The 21257-nt window shown below is 45.8% G+C and overlaps 1 protein-coding gene across 1 annotated transcript in view; it reads right to left on the reverse strand.

The window, feature by feature from the left end:
• LOC147717679 (butyrophilin subfamily 1 member A1-like) overlaps positions 1–21257 on the reverse strand; it is a 748390-nt gene that overhangs the window by 558595 nt on the left and 168538 nt on the right. The gene's annotated exons all lie outside the window — the stretch shown is intronic.

A 21257-nucleotide genomic window follows, 5' to 3' on the forward strand; every position in this document is an offset into this window, starting at 1 on the left:
CTCTCCAGCAACTGGACTTGCTCCTTAACAGGACCAAATCTGGCTCTCCACTGGACCCCTGCCCCCTTAGGACTCTGAAGTATTGTAGGGATGTTCTTTTGCCTCTCCATCTTGAAGTGATGAACCTTGCCATAAAGGAGGCCATCTTTCCAGTGTCCTGGAAAAAGGCAGTGGTCAAGCCTCTGCTGAAAAAGCCATCATTGGATCCGGAGATTTTAAAGAACTTCCATCCGATATCACTGCTGCCGGCTCCAGCAAAAATGTTGGAAACTCATCTCAACTTACATCTAACTGCCTTCCTTGATTCTGCCACCCTCCTGGACCCTTCGCAGCATGGGTTTCGGAAGCACCACAGTACCGAGTCAGCCCTTACTGTGGTCGTAAACAATATTCGCACAAAGGTTGATCAAGGGCAGACGACTTTATTGGTCCTGCTAGATCTGACAGCAGCTTTTGATACCCTATCTCCCTCAATTCCAACATCGCGTCTTAGGGAAATAGGGGTAGAGGGCTCTGCACTCAGTCTGCTGTCTTCCTTTCTCAATCAGCGAGAGTAGAGGGTCAAGCTAGGAGAGTTTGTGTCCCATTCCAAACCTGTGTGCTGTGGGGTACCTCAAGGGTCGGCTTTAAGCCCTACCCTTTTCAACATATATGTGACCCCACTCGCCAGGTTGGTATGATCTTTTGGGATGGAGATGGTGTCATACGCTGATGACACCCAAATCCTGGTCTCTCTCTCCCACTCGGTGAGTACCTCCGTTCTTAGCTTCAGGAACTGCATGGAGGCAGTTGCACGGTGGATGATCTGTAACTCACTGAAGTTGAACGGGGAGAAAACCGAGGTTTTGATCTTCGGGGGAGACCAGGATGCCTGGTCAAATGATTGGTGGTCCCCATCCCTTGGAGAGTGCCCACGGCCCACCAAATCCGCCCGGAATCTGGGTGTAATGATTGATTCATCTCTTGCCATGGACCAGCAGGTAAACAGAATGATCTCTACCTGCTGGGGTGTCATCAGGACCTTAAAGAAAATCACACATTACCTCTCCCTGAAAGCCCGTAAACAGACTGTAGTGGTCTTGGTTTCTTCCTGGCTAGACTACTGTAATGCACTCTACTCGGGTATTAACCTAGGCCTGTTACAACGCCTGCAGTCCGTTCAAAACGCGGCAGCTAGATTTATTCTTGATGTCCCCAGCCATTCATCTGCTACTCTAGCCAGGAAGAGTTTGCACTGGCTCCCGATTCAAGCCAGGATCTCCTTTAAGATCCTATACCTGGTCCATGGGGCTCTATTTGGAGAAGGCTCAGAAGATATTCGATCTCTCTTAGCCTCCTACACTCCCTGTAGAAACCTATGCTCCGCCAGTAAGAACCTCCTGATTGTTCCTCGGGTTCGAAAAGTCAGGTGGGGTGGAAGGGCCTTTTGGGTTGTTGCCCCTAGGTTGTGGAACACCCTTCCCCTGGAATTAAAAATTCAATCTGCCATCGATCCCTTTAGGAGGGCACTAGAAACATGGCTTTTCTCAGAGGCATATCCATAAGCTGGCTCCTGGCACACATATCTTGAGAATTGTTTCTGTTAGGCGCCTTGATGCCCACGGGCTAAGTACGCGCGTTATAAGACTGCTTTCATTCATTCATTCTTTTAGCCGTCCAGGAGGAAACCCTGTTCCCACCAACAGCAATTCTCTCTGTCCCACTTGCCTTTTTCTATAGACCAGCCCCCAACCCAACAATGAAATCCAATGGTTCTATTTTAACTCAGAATAGATTTGAACTTCTATCACTAATAGAAGAGGTGGACTGACAATCAACTCCGCCCTCAAGCCCTGTCCGGTCCAACTTAGAGAGAGTAAGAGATGATGGTCAACAGTCAGCAGGCCCCGATCTCCCCCAGGATAACCTATTTTTAGTAAATACCCTGATTTCTACCCCTCAAATTGATCAGCACTCTGACAACCATGCCCTAGAGCTGACTATACTCAGCTGTGAATCCAAGCCAAACAAAAATTTAAAAAAATACTCGAACTCGAGGCCTAATATAAAATCACAGGCCTAGAACATATGAAGTCAATTGTTCGTAAGAAAAATGGCACCATTCAGAATTACTAAAAAGTCACGTGCCCGTATAGTAAAAGTCTCCAAAGCCACTCATGGGTGGATAGAATATGCAAAATAGGTAGCAACAGCTTCCAACATGAAATCACTGTCATCATCCGAAAACAGTTCAGCCATCCAATTAAGCAATGGGAAAGAACATACGTGCTCCTCCAACACCGAACCCTCTTGCAACATCAGAGGACAACTCGGTGGGTTCTCAAGAACGCTATGTGCCAGAAACTCATGCGCCGCTGCGGGGATGTCCCACTGACCCATTAGTCCATGCATCGCTGCCAAGGCCATAATCCTTTCGCCAGAACAAACCAACTCGTGAGCAACTATGGGGCCCATCAGCTGATCAAAATCGACTTCAGGAGATAACAGCAAGCAGAGACACAAATCAATGGCCCAGTCAAATTCGCAGCTCAGGCAATGAAACACAGGCTGGACACATGTGAAATAGGAAAATCGAAACGATAATCCAAATGCCGTGCTTAAGGTCGCAAGCGGCAAGGTGCCATAGTAATCAAGCATCCGGTTGCGAAACAGTGTCAGAAGGGGCTGAGCGGCTTCTCGCGCAGGATGGGCATCCATGTTTTATGAAGCAGAATAACACCAAAACGCCTGCAGCTAAGGCCAGTAAAACAGGAAATCCGCCAAACAAGCTCGAAAAAATTGAATGGAAAAAAGCTGGGATAACACCAAAAATCTTTTCAAACGTAGTCACGAGACCACTGCTAACCAATTTAAAAAAATGAGCTAAGCCAGACGTGGAGGAGGCATTAAAGATCTGATGTACTAATTCGCAGAAATGAAACGGCAAGTCAGTATTTAAAAGTGCCTGCACCTCTGTGCGTGTGTTAGCTATGTGAAGGACATAAGTTTCACGGGCCGAGCTCAGGGCCACTACTTTTTGAGACAAAAGAGCCCTTATGCGGCTCATACCATTGAACTCCGCTCTCAAGGTTGGGATGCGCGGCCAGATGGAAACAGCTGAATTCCCATGCGTGGGTGGATATAACACGTTCTTGCAACACACCACACGTTCTGATACAGTAACCACATAGGCGATACCGACCATTAACCCACAACACTCCTCGTTATTCAAAAGCAAATAACTACCGTTTGTCAATAATGTGAATGTGGGAACAATAGCAGGAACCGGTGTGCCTTTTAAAACACAGGCCAAATTAGGCCGGTCCTGATTACAAGAACCATGCAACTGGATGTGTCTGCATATTAGTGAACGGTCAGGCGACTGTGTGCATTCCTCACCATTCAGATTCACTTCCTTTCCATCCTTCAGGCATCTGTACGTGTATGGTAAAGACCATGCCTCATGTAGGAAAGCACTGCCTAGTGGTTCATATCGCCCTATAGCAATGTACCTCATACAATTGGTAAATTTATACAAAGCAAATGGTAAAGTAATAACACCATGGATAAGCCATGTAGCAGCAGCTGCTTCAGCCACAGAAAAGGGCAAAGATCCCAATTTTTCAATGTGTAACATAGAAAATGATGCATCTCGCATGGAAAGCATGCGTTGTTTGTCAGTCAAATTAAATGGGGCAAATAGGGACGACACGTTCATGTAACTCCAAGGAACGCGACCAGATTTCAGAGTTAGTAGTGTCCATGCAAACTGCATTACAGAACGCAATTGATTTTGTCCATGGTACAATACAGATACTTCATCATTTACAATGTCGACTACAGAAGAGACAATATTATTAAACGTGTAAATTCGGGATGAAAGCGTGTTAATACTGTTATCGACGACTGCCAGCACCTTTTCCAAATTTGCTTGATCAATCGCTCTTAGGCGTTTAGCAGCCTCAATTTGCGAGAATTTCCAAATTTCATTGTAAACCGCATAAATCCACCTCTTAGATCTACCCTTAGCTGGGCCTTTTATAAAATCATTCAAATCCACGTTTTCAGTTAACTGAGACAGATGTAGTTTAACTGCAGCTAAAGTGGAATGTTGTAACCAATTCTGACACAGTTTCCCCACAGAATAAGTGGTGACAGTATAATCATTTTTCAAAACGGGGATCAGGTCTGACTTCTGTGAACCCTTCAGCCAAACCTAGAAAACGACGCTGGCAAGAATCAGCACTCCTATGCCACATCAGCCAACCCTTGGAATCCAAACTGGATACATTAAAGGATGAATTGTGCAATAGAGCTTGCAACTCATGAATGGACAATTCAGTATAATTACCCCATCCTGAATATTCTTCCAAATCGGGGATAATTGGTGTATTTAATTTTTTTGAAGTAGCCAATCCAAAGCATGTTGTTTGGAAAATGGATGAATTTAGAAACAACATGTGATTCGGGATGAGACATGCACGATGCAAAGCCTCGGTGCCTTGTACCTGCCAATCTTTGGTACCCCAAACCGATTTAAGGTCAATTGTTCCTTTCCAAAACTCGTAGCCATCTACAGCTAATCTGTCTAGAAAGGGCTTCGAATACAGCAATTTTGTATCGGTAAGTCTAACTTTGGACATGGACTTTTGTGTCATTTTGAAATAAAATGACTCAGGATTTGATTGATTAAAATCTGTAAAATAAGTGTATTTTTTCAGAAACGTATTGGAGCTGCCTCCCAATGGAGCAGGGCAATGTTCCCACTGTGTAATTTACAGCAACCCTCCTGGAATTTGTCTTATGTAAAAAATGATTACCATAATGTTGAAAACAAAACAAATCACCATAATTAATAGAATCTAAATACAGATCCTCAGCATCAAAGGCAGCATAGTATTTCAAATCAGAGAATAATGCTTCTACGGCCTGAATATCCCAATCATCAGAACGTATATTTTGTTTAATCACATCCCCCATGTTTACTCTAAGCAAATTCGGAACATTAATCACTTCAGTGGGCCCATGCATTTGAAATCTAACCGCATCCCACAAAATCCCATCAAGGACAGGCCAAGCAGTAATGTTGACTGTATTCAAATTTCGTTTCAGTCTGTGTGCTGAATGTGAAGAGGAAAGAGGGGCCAATGTTCCATTAATGTACCGAATTCCTGTTCTTTCTTTAACATAGTGACCATCGATCAGGCGGAAAAAATAAAACACAAAACCAATTGACATAAAAAGGTAAAATGAAAATAGAATCAACCAAATGTATGTCCAAGGGGGAATTAAAAAATGTTTTTTAAACAAGGTGGCATAATTTGCAACAGTTGAGGGTTTCTTCGAAAGTTCCGAAACAGAGTCAAAAGAGAATCTGGACTGGTCGGCCAAACGAGTCTGCAAATCTGGCATAGATAAGTCAGCAGGATAGGTGTAGTTCAGCTCATCAATGTTAGTAACAGGAATAGTATTTAATAAAGGACTGGATATGGCAGGCATCTCGAGGGACACCTCCTGTTCTGCACCAGAAGTTATTGCCAGCACAGAATGCCTCACCATGGTAGGACAGGAAACAGCCGGTGTCATGCTATGAAGAATCGGCCACCCTGTGTGTCTTGACATTGTCAATAGAAATAAATCTGTTTTCCTTACGACCTGGAAGTGGTGGTAAAATGACTGTTCTTGTGCCCTTCACTCCAAGAACTCGAACCGGTGCACGATATGAGGGACCAAACTCTTTCTTGTTATCGATCTTCTCTCGAACCAGTTCTCCAACTTGGGGTAGCCAGCCAACTACCGGGATCTGCAACGCATCATCCGATGTGGAGGGCAAATGTTCCTTTGCTAGACTGTCTCTGGTCTTTTGTAGATCCTGTAAAACATTGCAATGTTCATCTACGTCAAAGGCCGTGGCCTGGGCCTTGCAGTCTAGACCGTCGAGGTCAGGGACGTACATCTTGATACCAAAGAGCATTTCGTACGGGGTCCGCCCACCCAGAGACCTTCTAGGGAGATTATTAAGCGCACGCTGCACGCCATTGAGGTGGGCTAACCAGTTTCTGTCAGTGCCTATAACTCGAGCTGTCAAAGATTGCTTTAAGTCACGGTTCATTCGTTCCACTACACTATTACCCTCGGGTCTGTACGGACTCGAAAACTTGACTTGGACCCCCAACGAAACCATAGCATCCTTATACGCCTTAGAGGCGAAAGCAGGACCCTGATCCGAATGGAAGGTACCACAGGCAAAAATCCCTATAAAGACTCGCAAATCCTTGATGACAGTCCGTGAATCAGCGCTCCGATGTGGCCATACCCACACAAAGCGTGTGCATGAATCAACTGCTACCAAGATGTACTTGTATGCAGTATCAGAAGAAAATGGACCGCAGTGATCCAAATAAATGCATCCAAGCGGTTTATTAGAGATGTACAACCGTGTCTAAGGCGGACGCGCAGCAGTTGAAGGTTTAATCTGCTGGCAAATGTCACATTGAAGGACATAATCGCACGTCTGTTTGTACAGTCCCCGCCACCAGAACCTTTGTTGTAGCTGAGTTACAGTGGCCGAAACGCCCGCATGCGCAGACGCCACACCTTCATGATCCGAGTTGGGAACTAGACGTTCGCCAACATCAGGAATTTTCACATAAGAAACCTTATCGGGACTTAAGTGGTATGTGTATTTAGAAGGGAACCCCGCAGGATATTTACCTCCCTTCTCGGCGGCAGCAACAGCTGCCAAGATGTCATCATCTATCTTGCTCTTGGACCTCGTGACTGCTGCAACTAAGTATTTTGATACCGCTGACTTCGCTGCTTCATCAGCAAGTGAATTACCAACAGCGTGGACCCCCACGCGCTGATGGCCGAGAGTATGAATCACAAACACGAGTGGCAACTTCTCTTTAAGTTCCGCCACTCGGACCCAGATCATTTTATGTTTTATTGTGCTACCTTTGGAATCACAAAATTCATTCTGAATCCAAAAGAACAAGTTCTCATTGTAAGACTGGACACAGTAGTAAGAGTCACTTACGATCAAAGTCGTCACACTAGGATCAGCGTACTCCAATGCAAGCATCAGAGCACGAAGCTCTGCTAATTGTGCGGTGCAGTCCCCAAGCGTCTGCGTGTGCACGACACTGGACTTGAACTCATCGTTCACCATGGCACCGACCACAATGGCGCAAGCGCAAACGTAGGCATGTTTAGAGCCATGCGCAACCTGCGCCGAACCATCAGTGTAAATGATGCAATGGAAATCCTCCAACGGCCGCATTGCTAAAGGAGCAGGATGAACAAATTCATACTGTAAGTACTCCTGCGACCGTAAAGTGGCGTCAAAAATAAACGTGACATCCTGGGATGTCAAGGATGCAGCCCACTGAATCCACCTAGGGTGCAAAGCTTTGGAATTTGGTACACTGGCTTTCATAACTGCCTCCAAGGCAGGACACGGGGTAACAACCAACATGCGTTTTCCTTGTGACAGGGCACGTTCTTTAAGAATTGCCATCTGCACAGCCGTTAAAACTTTCTCCACAGTGGAAAAACGCAGTTCAGCCGAAGTGTACAAGTGTGACTTGTAAGCAATAGGTACTGTATCTCCTTCATTAAAAGTCAGGTACGTGAAACCCACCGCCCCAGGGATAATTCTTATCACCAGGTTGGTCTGGTTATCACGAGTCTGTAAATATTCAGAAGCGAGCAAATCAGCCTGCAAAGACTGCAGAATGGCTGAATGCTCAGGCAGCCAGCATGATTTGGAAAAAGATGGTTGTATCAAAGCATACAAAGGCTTGATACGCTGGGCATATTCCGGAATGTAAGTCCTCCCGAAATTCAAAAAACCCAGCGAAGATTGTAATTTTTTCAGTGTTGTCGGAGAGCGCAACTGTGCGCATTTCTCCAGGAAGTGAGGTGCCAACCCCTTTCCCTCGTTGTTAAGCTCGTAGCCGAGAAACAACACTGTGTACTCTGCAATGTGCGACTTTGCAAAGTTAAACTTGTAACCTATGTCTGCAAAGTTACAAATTATGCTATTTACTCAACACCGATGCTCCCAAAGATCGTTGTCTGTGAGATATATGTCATCCACATACGAACAAGCAAATGGGTCGAAGCCCTCCAAAAGAGAGACTATGCGGGCGGAGAATACTCCAGGACTATTCTTATAGCCCATTGGGAGACGCCGAAACATTTTTTGCACACCGCCGCATGTAAAGCTTTCCATTGAGAACTTAGACCATCTAATCTATGGGCATAAAAACCATTGGAAATGTCAAGCGTGGTTTTGAACCGTTTACGCTCAAGACTATTCACTAAAGCAGAGCCATGAGTATTCTGTACTGCGCAGTTACGGCAATGCAAGTTTAAATGCCAATAATCCAAAACCAAACAATATGAGCCGTCCGGCTTGTTTACAGTATAAAGGGGGTTATTCATCGGTGACACACACGTTTCAATTACACCTTGATATTCCAATTGTTCAAGGATAGCCGCGACAGAAGCTTTGGCTTCACGCCGTATGAGATATTGAGGTTGAGGCTGCGGCTGAGACTGTAAAGGAATCTCGTGGCTTGGAGATAATTTATCCCAGCCACACTGATTGCGGTACACAGCCGGTGCAAGCGCCAGAGCCCACTCTTCTGCAAAATGCAGCACCTCCACTCTCGATACAGTGTGCGCGAAACTGGGGAGGATCACCTCCTCCCCTCGCGGAGCTGCGAGAACAAAAGGCGGGGGCCAATCAGCCTCCGAAAGCAAAATGTCATATGTAGACGAAAGATTTTCCCAAAATACCCCTTTTACAGTCCGCTGCATGTCACCTTCGATTAACAGGACAATTTCAAAAAGACGTTCAGGGGGAGCAACATGCGTATCAGCAGTCTCAATTACAACATAAGTGTCAGTCGCTGTCACCTTCAACAGTGGACGGAGGGCCTCTCTCACTATGGTATTCTCCGCCGCGCTGTCCAGCAAGGTCAGAGCCCACGTCAGATTCCGAAGCCGCGTTCTCACTATCTGGGGCATATCGATGCGTTGTCAGGGCGGCGACTTTCTTTGTGGCAAACTGTGGTCTCTTGGGCGTAGCGCCTTCCTGCTGGTCTCCACCGTTACGCGGGCGGGGCTGACCACGTCCTTGCTGGCCACCCCGGCCCCTGCCGCCCCCTCCACCACCGGTTAACGGAGCTGATGAGTCCTGAAAGGAACGAGGAGAGCGTTGGTCAGAAACCTGAAACCTTTCAGGTAATTTAATCATTGCGCGATCGGGCAAATCATAAACTCGATCTGACTGCGCAGGCAACGGAGATGCAGGAGCAGAAACCTGTGTTTGTTGTTGTTGTTGCTTACCCTGATTCTGCTTTTTAGGCCAATTCTGTTTCTTGGACTTAGGTTGACCACTATTTTCCGAAGACTGACCCTGGGGCTGCTTTTTCTCTTTATCAGAAAAAGTCTTAAGACCCTTTGCATTGCGGCCAACCGTTTTATAAGCCGCCACAATTATCCTTGCTAACTGACGGGGTTTCTCGGCCTCGGGAATCAACGCTAAAGCGTTAGCAACCTGAAAGTTCACTGCATCCCCCTTGACATTTGCAAGGATCAGATCGCAAACTATATCAAAGGTGCCACACAGGCGCATACCCAACTCAACCGCCGACTCCGGTCCGTGATCATCTTGAACACGTTTAAGGACCGCACCCAGATTGGTCACAGACGGGGTGCCATAGCACCTCGAATAGACCGCTGCAAAAGTCTTACCCCAGGTCTCACAGTCAACAAGTTCAGGGGCCAAATCTTTCGGTAAACTAAGCGTAAGAATCCGGTGTTTGTCACCAGGATTCGTATTAGGAAACACAGCTTCCAGCTGGCCGAATTTCTCCGCAAGCCAGAAAGGAAAATCATCCTTATCCTGGGGCTTCTTGCCCATTACGGAATTCACCATGACAGGATTGATTTTTAAACCAGCCTGCTCTGCTCGAAGCTGCGCACCCCTAGGGTCTGCGTCCTGAACATTACGGCTTGTGTAATGAACAAGCGCTCTAATCACAGACACTGCGACCTCATGAAGTCGCCGCAGATCAGCCACATTACAAGTGGCGCGATTAGGGTGAGGAGTGAATCCAGCCAAAGCAGGCCAACTAGTGCCCGGAATGGACAAATGACCCAACCTCGGAGCGGTTAAAGCGTGTGGTAGGGCGCCACCAAACCAAACTCCATGCTGCCAAGCATCAATAGGAACCTCCAGTGCCCTGTACGGAGCATACGCAACCGGTACAGCTGAAGCAGCGTATGAATGGAACACTCCAGAATTAGCGTCCACCGCCGGAAATTCTCACCCACGAATAAAACAGTTCGTACGGGTAAGCATGTTCCGCACTCACCACCAGAACCACAGCCAAGCCATCCACAGGGACATTAAAAGCCTGCAAGTGGTCACGCACCGCAATGCGACTATGCTGCAGGATGTCCACGGCTTGTGCCATGTCAGCACAGGAACTCGAAAAAACAAAGAATGCTTTGTAGCACAACTGGGTAGTAATTCAAAGAAACCGTTTTAGATGAATTCAAGCTTGAAAAAGACCTATTTCAATAATAGGTAGGTTGTCCGACACCACCGTTTTCCGGAAACGGGAATGAAGGGGTTAAGGTTTGAATGATATACTACTCGACTGTCATGATATAAGGCCAACAACGTATGGGCGCCATGTAGCAGGGTTTCTGTTTTCCCACAGAACTGTGTACAGAGATCTAGAACCTGGGTGAGTTAGGGTGACCCAAAACTCACCTTAGTATCAGAAATCCCCTTACCAAGCTAGCTACAGTGTCTCATTGGTACTAACAACTTCCCAATGACTTAGACAATCCAGAACATGAACTTAGGGTACCTCAGGTATCGTGGAACACATGAACACTCTTTCGCTATAAAATCATTTCAAACAAAAACTGGGAGTCAAAGAACACACGTGCAAGTTTGAAATGTTTATTTTTCAATGCAAGGTTCTCAAACGCAGTATCTTATATAATATCAACATACATATTATAAAAATCTGAGTTATCAGCATAGTCACTAGTCCACAGTAAGCAAAAGGTGATAGCATATTATAATGCAAAATCTATAGAACTTTGTATCACCTATATTTTGCGCACCCTATTTAGCATACTATATTATATCTAAGAAGGTCTCATTTGGGGTTTTAGCAGGGCGGGCCCATACCTCTAATGGTCAGTAGGAGAAGATCACATCAACAGCTACCAGCTCTCTGCATGCGAAGCATCAAGTGTGTTTTTTCATTCTCAGTAACTCTATCTTAAACCCGCGTAGAGCCCAATGTTGGCAGCAACATTATTTGTGTTATGTCTAATGTGGTGCGAGGATCAGGCCTCCCAGCAACCTTGTGTTAGGTTATTCTTAGAGGCTATAGATCTCAGTGTGCAGACAGTGTACCAAGTGTACCAGGCACGACTGATATCAGAGCAATAACATATTATTCTCAATAAATCACATCTTTCGTCTAGGTTGAAAGCTACAATAATAATTATGTGCCGTGTGCAAACTGAAGCCGAAGGAAAATATGTCGTTTAAACATTTAACAAGCTCATGCTAACTTAAGACAATATATAGAAAAGCATTAACTATATGACACTGCCAAAAGGAGCTTCTAATATATCCATGAAAAATGAATTATTGATATTTTTGTGATGTATTTTATCTTGCAAATTTTACCAAAGTATAGAAATCAGAGCAACCAGGGCTCCCTATGATGGACTTCTGGTGAACCCATACCTTTTATAATTATCCAAAAGTACCTGGAAGATACCAGATTGAACTATGCACTTTATTTAATTAATTTGCACAAGAGTACCTCTGATCTGAATGTTTACTATTTTCTTAACTTGCTTGAATTCAGACCTGTTTTGTACTTTTTAAAGCCACATGAGAACACTTTGATGAGCCTAGAATGAATTATGCACTTTATTTGAGCTATTTTGCTCCTGAGGATTTTTAAGAAGAACGTTTGTCATTTCCGAAACTCGTCTGATCTTGGAACTGTTTTGGATTTCTACAATGAACTATGCACTTTATTTGACTTATTTTGCACCTGAGGCCTTCTGAGAGGAACGTTTGTTATTTCCTTAACTCGTCTGACTCTGGAACTGTTTTTTGACTTTTCAGAACGAAAAAGCTAGCCCAGGTTGCTAGAGCTATATATTCTGCATGATTTTTAACATTTTGATAATTTTATGGTGTTTTTAATATGTGTATTTGTAATTTCTTATATGGTTCTGCATTGTAAACCGAATAAAGCGTATTTCACAGACTCCCAAAGAGACCCTAAGAGGGTGAGTGAACATAATGGCCCAGCGACTCTCCGTAAAACTATGGAGGTCTTCCGAACGTCCATCTTACTAGGCTCCCGATCGTCTTTACACCCACCAAGGCCTAGTCCCTGCAGAAAACAAATCCACCACTCATCCCTCTAGTCACTAGAGGGACGAGTGGTGGACTAGAGTCTAGTGGGACACGGGCCTCACATGCCACAGCAACTCCACCACTCCGAGCCATCACTTCGAGGCCACTCGTCTGAGCCTCCACATCGACACTCTCGCTGGATTTTTATCCCACTGCCATGGTAAAGGTTGACTGCCGCCCTTCAATCCTGCCTTGACTCCTGGCCCCTTTCCCAACCTACACTATATCCACTCCAATATTGAAAATGAGACCGCCCAACATCGGTCAGAGTTAATCTCTGACAAGATCCACACTGATGGTATTATCCGCCGACCGGACCTCTTACGAAGCAACATTCTGTGCTCTACTATGGTGCCTTGATGCTTACTTAACTAAGAACGGCTCACTGTTGCTGATATATGTGCGGATGGATAACAGCCGCCTGACTCCTCACGTTGCTTTGTTTGTCACTCTATGAGCCCTCCTCCTCCTCTCGCCTAAACACTGTGTGCTCTTACTCGCCCAAAATGAACAGACCACAAACAATATCACTGTAGCAAAAAAGGCCACTTTATTTAGATCAGGTAACTCTCTGAACTAGAAATACTCTTTATTTTATTATGTATACACAATTTGGTAAAACAGGCCAAAACCTTTCACTTCTTACTTAAAATGTTGAACTTTCTGACCAAAACCATCAATATATAAATATTTTGTACCTTTTTTCCACAAACTTTGTTTTATTACCTTTCTTTCAGCTTGTATCCAAAAAGGATGGGTAAGCCCGCTGCAGACTTACACACCCCCAAAATCGCCTCTCAGACCTGTCTCCCAGAGTAACCTGTCTAATAGTGGCATGAAAATTATGATTAATATTATTTTTTTTTGGGTGGGAGGGTGGGATTTCGCAGCAAAACACTCCCACCTCCCTGCCGAACCTCTCCTGAAGTAATTCTCGCGCTTCAGCGTTCAGTTCAGAACGCTGTTAGGGCGCACCTGCTCTCAGCCCCCTCCGCCTATCACCGCGCGCAGCCTGTCCCATTCGGGCAAAAGGCCCCCAGGGGGAGACTGCTCACGCTACGCTCCCCATTGGTATTTGCCCCCGAGAAGAGCGCTATCGATGAAGCAGAAAGTGAAGCCGCTGACTATCCACTTAACTACAAACAGCTCAGTGCGGCCAATATATGTGCGGATGGTTAATGGTCGCCTGACTTTTTCCATTCACCTATTCACTGTTCTCCTACTCTGTATTTGCCCCCGAGAAGGCGCAGACGATGAAGCCGATAGAGAAGCCGCTGACCGGACCACCCACGAAGCTCCACACAGGGCTCCTGGCTCTTTATTTTATTTTGCTGTGTTTTATTTTACTTCACTCCTGGACCTCCCATATAGTATCGCCCGAGGCCTGGCTCTCTCGACATATCTACGCCAGGTTACAGTTGTTTGCTTCTTTACCCTGTTTTTTTCTCCTCCTCCATCCAGGCGCTCACAAACTGTGCCTTGCTTGAATTAGAATCTCACGACAGAGACAGAGCCGATGGTGCAGCCGTTGGCCGGACCACCCACGATGCTCCGCACAAGGACCTTGGCTCATTTGCTTTGTTTTGTTTTGAGCTGTTTCTCTCCGGGACCACATGTAGATCTAGTAGCTTTGCCCGTGACCTGCCGACTATGGATATATCCCCTCCGGGTAAATACCTCTCTTGTCTCTCAGCCCGTTAATCTCTGAGCCTTCCTACCCCATCTACTGGCAGACGCTGAGAGGGTCTGCCTACATGGGATTTCAGCTCGACATCTCTCCTGCCGAGCGGGGCTGATATTTACTGTGCGCACACTCCTGGCACTTCAAATACCATTCTCCTCTGGCAGGCGGAACACCCATAGGGTTAGCACCAGCATTTGGTCGACTGCACGCTAATAATCCTTAAATACAATCCATACTCAATAACTAGGCCACCCCCAGTGCTGAAAAAGATTTTGGGCCACTTGCGCCTGGCGTAGCAATTGGCCTGTCTTCCCTCTTCAGCCAAAAATTATCACTCTCCATCTCTCCTATGAGTTGCACACACATGTTTTAAATGGCCGCTCCGTTCTGCTGATGGGCTCCTGATTGCTACTGTAAGATCATGCCCGGCGTATCATTTGCCCAACTTAGAATGTTCCATTCTCCCTGGCTCCCCTTATTACTGCTAGGCACTGCCACTACCCTTATCCTCTCCCACCCACTAAGCAGATGTTACCTAGCATAACTCTCTCAAAATGTTATTCTGAATTAGCTAAAAGTGCTGCTCCTTACTGCTGATGGGGTTTACTGCACTTGCGCTCCAGGAGCCTCAAATGGCTTACTTCACGTTCGTTGCAGTATCCCCAAAGGGCCTGTCCTCACCCCACTCAGTAAAGCTCACTCTCCCTGGCTCCCCCTAACAGAACTAAGCAATGTCAATACCATCACCCTCTCCCACAATCAAAGGTTTTTGGCACACTTATTAGGTAGGCGCATCCCTTAGGCCTGCCTTCGCTCCACTCAGAAAAGCGCACTCTCCCTGACTCCCTCTAACAGCACTAGGAAATGCCACTACCCTTACCCTTTCCAAGGATTTTGGCTTTCTAAATATAAAGGCACATACCTTCGGCCTATCCTTATACCCCACACCTTAACATCCAGTAGCCTCTTTACTCTCACCTCTCAGTTAATTTTCGTCAACATAACCCACCTCAGCTCAGTTCAGATTGGACTCCAGACTCCAGAAATTAGGTATTAATAGTCATACAATTAATTACGCGACCAAACGCTCCAAAACCATCCCTAAGTCTCTAAAACATAGACTACTCAAAGCCAACCTAGAAACCCTTAGCTCTGACCCCTATTTCTGCAAAAAAAAAGGAGCAATTACTAATGACCTGATCTTTCATACTAAAAGAGGAGCTCGGTGGAGGATAGCGTTCCACTCTCTACTCAGAATCACCTCGGCTAAGAAATTTCCTCACGGTATTAGACTATTGGTGATATCCTCACCCACATTTAGAACAAACGCTACCATCTCCATCTATAACAATGGGATTATACGCATTCAGGCCACAGATCGCAACCTGGCCATCTTTGACGAAAAGTTGAACCTCATTAAGAAATCACTGGACCATAACGTAGCACCTACTCACCTAACTCCAACCCAGGGTCAACTTGATCCCACTCTATTGTCCCAAAACCACTGGTCAAATGCCCCTCTTACTTCAAACGACTCGCTTAAAGCTCCAACTCCCCCTCACCTAGGCTCCTCATACTCATCCACCGGGCCTCGACCACCCATACTTCCCCCACTCCACTCCCGCTTGGTTGATAACTTTGCTATCCCTAGCCCTTATCACTTCTCCCACACCTGCCACTCTCCCCTTCCCCCGAACACTCTCCTGATCTAACTCCTGTTCCCCACTACTTCCTGGTCCACTCTCCACCTGGACTGCAACGCCCACTAAACCCCCCTCTAGCACCCACTTACCTTGTTCTCCTTTCCATCTGAGACGGAAATCTTCCTCAGAGGATTTCTCCACTCCCCCTCGTCCCCTCTCTGTGAACTCACTTACATACACCACAGTGAACAGCACTCCTCCCCCATCCACACGAACCGCGAACCACATGCGGATCCGGCTGCTAAGCTCAAAGAAATAAACCAGGAACTTCTCAAACTCAAAATTGCCATCCAAAATCTCTTTAACACCACCGCTGACCTGGCCCTTGAGCTCGCTTCCAACAAGACCTCGCAGGATTCCCAGCACTCTACCCTGCACCACCATTTCCCATCTTCCCATGGCACATTGTCACCTACTGACCCAGGACTGAAACCCACAGGCCAGAACTGGAATACCACCCCATTCCCTAACGCCCCATCTCCACCCACCAGATCCAAAAATCAGCTATCAGAAACGGACATTCTGTCCCTCCTCTGAGAGTACAATGACCCAAATACTGCCATCTCAGCCTCTTCTGGTTCTTCTCAAACCACCGCTTTAAATCCACCTGAAATGAGTGGTCCCAAGCAAGAAAACTCAGAGACCGTACAATACATCATACCTAACCCACATAGAGCCCCCAGACTTAACGACAACACCTTAAATGCCAGCAACTTCTTGCAGATCCCTATTACACAGCCCTCTATCATTGAACACAAAGCACACCTGAAATGCCTGCTACTTAACTGTAGATCAGCGGTGAAACATGCCATGGACCTTTCAAATCTAATCCTGGCTCAGGAACTCAACCTACTTATCCTCACCGAAACCTGGCTCAATGACTCCTCTGGCCCCATCCTTGACATTCTAGTCCTGCCCAGTCACAACATTATCAGATTTGATTGAGTTAAGAAAACGGGTGGTGGCATAGCCTGTATCCATTACAGCTCTCTCTCAGCAAAACAATCCCCCTCAGCTAATCTTTCATCCTGTGAATATCTTTCCCTTGATATAACTATCAAGCATAGATCCATATGTAGCCTGCACATCTTCTACCGCTCGCCGAGAGACAACCTCCCGTTTATTGAGCAAACTATGGAAACCACCTCCTCTAACCTGCAACGACATTCCCTCCAGATCTTCCATAGAGACTTCAACCTCCACTGGAATGACCCACATGATCAGGCAGTTAATAGTCTCAAAAACTTCCTAAGTGATCTCTCCCTGTCCCAAATCTGTGACACTCCCATGCACAAACTAGGCTCAACCCTAGACCTAATCATCGCCAACACCAATCCATTCAACTCTACTTTATTCTCCCCTGTGACTGGTCTGACCATCACTATATCACCTTCCGTATCCTTGAAAGCTGGAACTCCAAAAGATCACAACCACTTAAACATAAACAGTGGAAAAGATCGCTTCATAATACCAACATAAATGAACTCATTTCTCACTGCAATATCTCCCTTCGGCCCCCTGCTAACATTGACAATGTTCACGACCTCACTGATCACTATAACAACTCCATGTTGTGTGCCCACGATGCAGCTGCCCCCCTTCAACTAAAAAGGATATCCATCAAAGACTCCAAACCATGGTTTAATGACAGTCTTAATTCGGACAAATGCAGCCTTAGATTAGCAGAACACGCATGGAGGTCAACTCCATCCACTGAGCTACTAAAAACTCTTAGACTAAAAAGGAGCAGATACAATAAACTCATCACTCACCCCCACACTCTTCAACATCTTCATGGAACCACTGATTGTAATCCTCAAAAATTCCAACCTCCAATACCACATGTATGCGGATGATACCCAACTGTACACCAGAAGATATCCAGTCTCTCAACGGAACTCTGCACCCAACCTTTAACTGGCTAACCTCCAACCACCTCAAACTAAACACCCTTAAAACTGAATTCCTCCTCATTTCACCCACTAGGCAAACCTCCACTGTAGTGAACTTATTCACAAACCTCACCACTCTCAACTGCACACCACACATCATTGATTCCACTAAATCATTGGGTGTTGTTCTAGATAAGAATCTAAACATGCAAGACCACATTAGAGCATCGACCAAAGGAGCGAACTACCATCTAAGCATCCTAAGAAAACTCAAACCTTACCTCCCATAAGATGACTTCAAATTGGCGGTGCAAGAACTTGTCATTTTAAGACTCGAATATGGCAGTGCCACTCTATTAGGGGTGGGCGGACATTTCCATTCCTCCCACGGAATGGGCGGAAATTTGCACTTTCCTCCTTCCGCAAAGAAAGCGGAAAACCGGGGCAAATTTCCGCCCATTCCACTGTGGAACGGAGGTTTGTCGCCCACCCGCCTCCCGATTCCTGCCCGCCTGCCGCCCACCTGCCGCCTGCCTTCTGCCCGCATTATTAAATTAAATTAAAAGGCTAAATAAAACTTTAAAGCAAACTTACCTTATTGCGCCGCATCTTCCCGATCCCGGCTTCATTTTTGTAAACTGCGCATGCGCGGGCTCCCGTGCATGCGCAGGACTGCGAAACGGAACTATCGCGGAAATATCGCAGAGAGGCACGGAGATTGATTCAATCTCCGTGCCTCTCCGCGATAGTCCCTTCCGCGACTTCCGCTCACCCCTACACACTATGCGGTCTCCCTAAACTCAGCCTAGCCCCACTCGGAGCATCTCTGAATGCTGCAACTAGACTTGTCACTGGCTCCAAGAAATCCAACCACATTTCCCCGGACCTGATATCACTCAACTGGCTCCCATTCGATGCAAGGATACAATTAAAAATTGCGTGTATGACCCATAGAGCACTACAATTCAACGCCCCTCTATATCTGAAAAATAAGTTCGAACTACCTGGTAGTGCTCGGACCTCAAGAAGTACCAGCACTCTGCTCCCTAAGCCAAAGAAATTTGAAAAACTGAAAACCTACAAACGCACTTTCTCCGGCACTGCCCCGAGAATCTGGCTCTCCATAGCTGTTGAAACAAGACTGATTCCATCAACTTTTGCCTTCAAAAAGGAAGTGAATGCTGTACTGATGAACAATTCACTGAACTAGTAGCCTCTCTCCATCACCACCCTACCTGTTTTAGAGTCATGTGTTACCAACTGGCCTCTGCTATAGCCCTGTATCACTCGCTACTGTGTTATTGCCGTTCCCAATGTATGTATGTATGTGTCTTGTAACTTGTCGTAACTGTCACCTGGCCTCAGTCATGGCCCACTTTCGCCACTACTCATGTCAGTGTTGCTCCTGATGTATTTTGCCTTAATTGCCCTAATTTTCTTCCACCGCTGTCGACCTGTATTCTCTTCAACCCTCATGTTCACGCTATACAAAACTTTTTAATACATAAAATATATAAATAATAAATACATTCTGTGACATCTTGGATGATACACATGTCTGAAAGGAGGAGGAAGAGGCAGTAGTTGAAATGATGGGAGTACTTACTGACTAGAATAACTCATCAATTTCACAAAGAGTAAGTTGTGTGCTACGTCCAGTGACAGCTAACAGAAAGAGGTGGTCTTGCAGCCGTAGCTGAACCAGAGGGAAGAGAATCGGATTTGATGTCAGCCAACTCTGCCCAAACACTGACAAAAAAAAATCTCTTGTTGTGCCTGATCAATCACTGTCAGATGGACAGCATCGGATAAACGCAAATCTGACCAGAGATATATTCTCAATAAAAACAGCATTCAGAATGTTGATTGAAATTGATGCATTCAAAGGCCAGATGAGAGGAAGAAGCCGCAGCCTCTTTTGCAGCCATGAAGGAGCAAACAAAGGCTCTCCAAGACAAGTGTGAGGACCTAAAGAACAGATCCAGAAAAGATAATATGAAGATCAGAAATTTAACAAAAGAAAAGAAATGAGAGGATATTAACATGTCCTAATTGAGCTGTTCAAGGTGTACTGGAAGAAGACAAATTGGTTCATGCTGGAATCATGGGAGTAAAAAGGGCAGGGAAAGTTCTTTAACATAATGAGAGACATTGTTGCCAGAATGTCAAGGACCACATTGCCATAAAAAACATATGTCCTATGGAGATGTTTTTTGCACTGAGAAAGCCCCAGGCCTCTGCCCTGCAAGTGGTGAAAGATGTGTTGGCTGCAACACAAGTTACCCTTCAAAACCCACAAGGGAAGAAAAAAGAAAGGACCTTACGTAACCAACCATCTCTCTCTTTGAGTTTATGTACATTTTTTACTCTATCACAATTGTTACCTATTATGAGGTCAAAAAAATGTAGGTATAGTCATTCAATGGAAAACTGTACACTCAAAGTTATACCAGAAGCTCAGGGGGGTATTGTCCAGCAGGGGCAATCTGAAGTACAGAAAGAGGGTAAACCTCAGTCTGTATGAAGCACCCTTAGCCTTAGCCTAAGGCAGTCCCAGAAAGACAGACTCCTGGGGCACATAGGGAGTATTTGAGTATCCACGCAATGAGGCCCTGTGAGACCAGCCCGTAAGACTGTAGAGCGGGATTTCAATACGGCAGAATGAAAAGCCCTTGAATTATGAAACAAAGAACCTTCACCAAGTAAAGCCTTCCTTCACAGTTGTGCCTTCAGAAGGTACCATTGTGCTGACAGACGAGAAAGCTTAGTGTCTGCTGACCCTCTGTGACTAACCTCTGGATGATTTTGACGAGGTTTCCCAGTGTTGTGTAGGCAGTGGCTGCCTGTACCTGACTTCAAAGAAATTCTGCTGAGTCCTTTTGGTCTCTTCTGACTCCACTCTGAAAACTACAGCCCCACTCTCTTGGGTGAGAAGGATCACAGTGTCCTGGGATGACATCTTCTCAGGAGGGCACTCAGCAGAGCGAGTTTGCTAGTTTTCAGCATGGGCAATCAGGGCCTGCAGGAAGCTAGGTTGCGAATGTGAGGATTGGTCAGTCAGGTGGGGCTACTGGACCCAGTGACTGCTGAAAGATAGTATTGATACATAGAGATGCTTGATGTGTTGTGGCAACGGGGTCTACATACCCAGTTTTTAGAGGCAGCCAGTGCTATGTATTGTTAAACACCCAGCTGGAGCATGAGTTGGTGGGCAGTGAGGTTCTGTACCTGTTGACTCACCAGCAATCTGGGAGGCAGGAGAGACCCTGAACCTTTGTTCTAAGCTGAAGTCTGCTTCATCTCCTGTGGTATTGACAAAACTACAGGTTTTGGGACTCAGATCAATGATTCCTGCTACTCTAAGTAATAAGGCCCGGAGTTTATCAGATGGGCACTATTATTAACATCCTTTCCAGAGATAGATATGAGTGCAGTTGTGACTCAAATCTGGGCTCTAGTGAATGCTTTGCTTTGCTAAATTGATGTAACCTTCAGTGTCAATTGTTTTTAGTCCTAACCGG

This window comes from Lissotriton vulgaris, chromosome 5 (genome assembly GCF_964263255.1).
Source record: "Lissotriton vulgaris chromosome 5, aLisVul1.2, whole genome shotgun sequence".
NCBI classification, from domain to species: Eukaryota; Metazoa; Chordata; class Amphibia; order Caudata; family Salamandridae; genus Lissotriton; species Lissotriton vulgaris.